Source organism: Hakea prostrata, unplaced genomic scaffold (assembly GCF_041222555.1).
Source record: "Hakea prostrata isolate BN-2017 unplaced genomic scaffold, UWA_Hpros_2 contig_89, whole genome shotgun sequence".
Taxonomy (NCBI): Eukaryota; Viridiplantae; Streptophyta; class Magnoliopsida; order Proteales; family Proteaceae; genus Hakea; species Hakea prostrata.
The window spans coordinates 14,338-19,116 of NW_028291208.1; positions in this window are offsets into that span (position 1 = coordinate 14,338).

Below are 4,779 nucleotides of genomic sequence, written 5' to 3' on the forward strand. Positions count from 1 at the left end.
ATTGGATCAGGTAAAGATTCAACTTTTGGAGGTGAGTTAAGCACTCCGCCTGCTCACCAGACGAGTGGTTTTACCACAAGAACCTGATCAACGCAATTCAGGGAGATGTGCGTTGCCACGTGATCAAAGATTGGCTGAAGACCTGAATATCGGTCAGAATTTTCGTGAAGGAGACCGAGGACCTAGGAGGATTGACGATCAACCTAGGCGAGACAATCGGTTCGACAGACCACAAGAGAGTACAACTGATTCAAATACAAGGTTGGATACAGGGGTAAGAACTCACTCACCAATTGTCAGAAGAACCGTTCGCGATGATCGAGCAGTTCACGACGAGCGGAATGTTCGGGAAGGACGGGCTGTTCGTGATGATCAAATAGCATGGGATGATCGTGTTAATCGAGGTCGTGATCATATTGCTGAAGATCACCCGACCCAGATTGGTCAGGAATTGGCCAACATCAATGAGAAATTAGGGCAGTTGGCTAAGGGCAAGATAACTGAGGATATTTACTCAGTCATTCGGAAGACCCCCTTTGCCGAGCCAATTGCGGGATATCAGTTTCCCCATAACTTCCGTTTGCCTACCTTTTCTACATTCGATGGCTCCGGAGATCCAACAGACCATGGCAGTTTCAGGTAATTCTGATGAAATTTTATGTAGGGTTTTTGGTTCATCTCTAACTGGAGTAGCACAAAAGTGGTTTTCGAACCTCCCCTCTCGGAAGGATCGTAAACTTTGATGAATTGGCGCGCAAATTCATAGGGCGATTCCCGGAGTGGAATACAGGTCAAGAAAACAGAAGAAACCTTGTTTACTGTCAGACAAGGAAAGAACGAATCAATCAGAGAGTTTCTGAAAAGATTCAACAAAGTAATGATGGAGATAGAAAATTTGGATGTGCAAGTAGCCAAAACTGCTCTATTCACGGGACTCACTAATCGGAAACTCCTGGAGTTATTACTACAGGATATGCCTGCGACTTATGCTGAGTTGGTACAGAGATGCCAGAAGCAGCTGAAGTCATGGAGATTCTAGACGCGCGCCAAGGAGATAATAAAGTCTCCAATAAGGAACAGAAGGCTCCTGAGCAGAAGCAGAAGCCAAAGAAAAATGTCCGTGATCGGGTTGGAAAATCTCAGGCTTGGCACCAAAGGTCTCCCAGTAAAAGTGAGTACACTCCATTGAATGTTCCTCGGGCTGATATTTTAAATATCATCAAAAGAAAAAATATCTTGAAGTGGCCTCCTAAAATTCTTTTGAAACCCGGAGAGCAACAGGATCGAGAAAAGTATTGCCGATTCCACAAGGACTATGGTCATTATACAAATGATTGTCGTCATCTGAAAGCAGATATTGAGAGATTAATATCTCAGGGACACTTGTCCAGTTTTGTTAGCAGAAGGAGGGAGGAGCCATGTGAGCCACGCGCGGCTGCTCCTAAAAGGGATCGTTCGGTTAGTTCAGAACGATCAAGGGAGGCCCCGAAGTCTAAGAAGGGCAAGGAGGTGATTGAAGCTACTCGGTCACCGATCCTTACCATCTTCGGGGGACCAGAGCTCGAATCACTCCGGAGTTTGAAAACAAAATCCAAATTTGTCGGAATCGGAGAGACGCAGAAGCGAAAAAAGCTTAATGGTGAAAATTCTATCACCTTTAGCGAGGAGAACGAAAGAGACGTTTGTTTACCTCATGATGATGCCATAGTCATCAAGGTAGAGATTGCACGTCGGGAAGTGCATAGAGTTTCAGTTGATACAGGGTCTGCAGCTGACCTAATTTCTTATGAAGTGTATCAAAAATTGAAGGTGGATCAGGACTTGATGAAACCTTCATCCACACATCTATATGGTTTTGCAGGGTCATCTGCGGTGGCAGAAGGATCGGTCCAGTTGGACTTATCTATTGGAAGTTTTCCTAAGGAAACAACCGTCCGAATCAATTTTTTGGTGGTTCGGGAACTGCCAGCTTACAATATTATCCTCGGGCGACCATCTTTATCCAAGATAGGTGCTATTGTTTCGACAAAACACCTGAAGATAAAATTCCTGACTGATATGGGAATTGGTCAAGTCTCCTCTGACCAAAGGATCTCTCGACAATGTTATGTTGCCTATTTAAAAGACAAGGAGGGCCCAAGGAAGGTAACTGCCCTACCTATAGAAGTTCGAGACGATCGGGAAGAAGCAGAGATGCAAAGGCCCGAACCAGTGGAGAAGCTGGAACAAATCCAGCTGTGTACCGAGGATGAGAAAAAGATTACTTATATCGGGTCTGAACAGCTGGAGGAATTTAAAGATGAGTTGAAGTTATTTCTTCAACAGAATAAAGACGTTTTTGCATGGTCTATTGAAGACATGCCAGGAATCGATCGGGCTGCCACAGAGCAAAACTCTGGATAGATCCTAAGGTGAAACCAGTGATACAGAAAAGGAGAAATTTCTCCATTGAAAAGTATGAAGCCGTTCGTAGTGAAGTTGAAAAACTCTAGAATTCTGGTTTCATAGAACCAATTGAATGCCCAACTTGGTTGGCCAATGTGGTAATGGTAAAAAGGCGAATGGGAAGTGGAGGATATGTACAGACTACATAGATCTTAACAAGGCTTGCCCTAAAGATTGCTATCCGTTGCCTCGGATTGACCTCTTGATAGATGCAACTGCAGGATATGAAACTCTAAGTTTCATGGATGCCTACTCGAGTATAATCGGATCCTTATGAATAAGGAGGATGAAAAGTTTACAGCTTTCATGACTGATCGTGAAAGCTATTATTATAAGGTCATGCCTTTTGTCCTGAAGAACGCAGGAGCAACATATCAGAGGGCCGTCAACAAGATTTTCAAAGATCTGATAGGAAAGAATGTTGAAGCTTATGTTGACGACATGCTAGTGAAGAGCTTTACAAAAGCAAATCATATTGCAGATTTGACTGAGGTATTCTCAGTACTGCGAAAGTATCAAATGAAGTTGAACCCAGAAAAGTGCGCCTTTGGAGTCTCCTCGGGCAAATTTTTGGGCTTCATGGTATCACAAAGAGGAATTGAGGCTAATCCTGCCAAAATACAAGCTCTGGTTGATACGGAGGCTCCCAAAACTGTTCGTGATGTGCAGTGTTTAACAGGGAAAGTTGCTGCTTTGAATCGATTCATCTCCAAGTCTGGAGAAAAATGTTTGCCTTTCTTCAAGGCACTCAAAGACTTGAAGGGCAGCAAGGAAGCAAAATGGACCGAAGAGTGCCAGAAAGCTTTCGAGGAGTTAAAAGAAGCACTTGGACAACCACCGATCTTGTCCAGACCAGAGAAGGGGGAAATATTACAGCTATATCTACCGACGTCCCTTTCGGCGGCCAGTGCAGTGCTTGTTCGTGAAAAAGATAAAAAACAGTGGCCGATTTACTATGTAAGCCACGTGTTGCTAGATGCGGAGACAAGATATTCGCAGATTGAGAAGCAGGCTCTGGCTCTCATGATGGCCGCTAGGAAGCTAAGGCCATATTTTCAAGCTCATCCAATTGAGGTATTTACAACTTTTCCTCTTAGTAAAGTTCTTAATAAACCTGATTTGTTTGGAAGGATGGTGTCCTGGTCGGTTGAACTCAGCGAGTTCCAAGTGAGCTTTAAGCCCAGAACTGCAATCAAGGCTCAGGCATTAGCCGATTTTGTAGTAGAAACTACTGCACCAGTGGAATCCACCATCGAGGATCCAATTATACCAACCACTTGGGAGGTATATGTAGATGGTTCGAGTAATAAAGATGGAGCAAGAGCTGGAATTCTATTAAAAAGTCCAGCAGGATTTATTATTCGATATGCTTTGAGATTTGCATTTGAAGCAATTAATAACGAAGCAGAATATGAGGCTCAGATAGCTGGACTTCAGTTGTCAAAAGCATTGTCTATTGCAGATGTTACTATTTATAGTGACTCTCAACTTATAGTCAACCAAGTCCAGGGGGAGTATGGTATTAAAGAACCACGCTTGCAGAAATATCGAGAGATAGTGCAGGCATTTCAAAACCAATTTCGGAATTTGAAGATATCTTAGATTTTGAGGAATGAAAATTCAGTGGCAGATGAGCTATCCCGACTAGCCAATGCCAAAGAAAGGAATCTAGACCCTTCGGTCTATATTGAAGAGATAACTTTTCCAAGTTATCATGAGAAAGAAATTTCTTATATTGAAGCAAAGCGTTGCTGGATGGATCCGATATGTGATGCCCCGCTTCTTTTTATATTATTATTTTATTATCGTGTGTGAATGTGTCAGTCTTTAAGATTATTAACGGATTCGATAATTGATTTGACGGTTTAATTAAATGAATTGAGTATACTTAAATGATAGTTTAAATGAGGCTAGATCCAATTGATATTGGGTCGAGGTCAGACATCGCTTGTGGATCCCACAGCAGTGGAATTAGACTGAACTGAAAATAAGGAAATGATTGGCATGATTTTCTGAACCTAGAGGTACTAATATTAGCACCTCAGTGTGGGCCTTGCATAAGAAATTACAATGGGTCCACAAGCCCATAACAAAGCCCATTAGTCATATAATTAAATGTATACTATATGTATTATATATATTATATATATTATATATATTATATATAATAAATACCTAACCGACTACAAAGGAGAGAGTAACTGACTAAAGAGGAGAGAAGAAGGGAGGAGGTGACACCTCTCCCCCCACCTCTACTTATGTGGGAACTAAGAAAATGGTTAAAAAAAAAAAAAAGGAGTCTTAAGATGAAAGATATCCTCTTTATTACCTGTG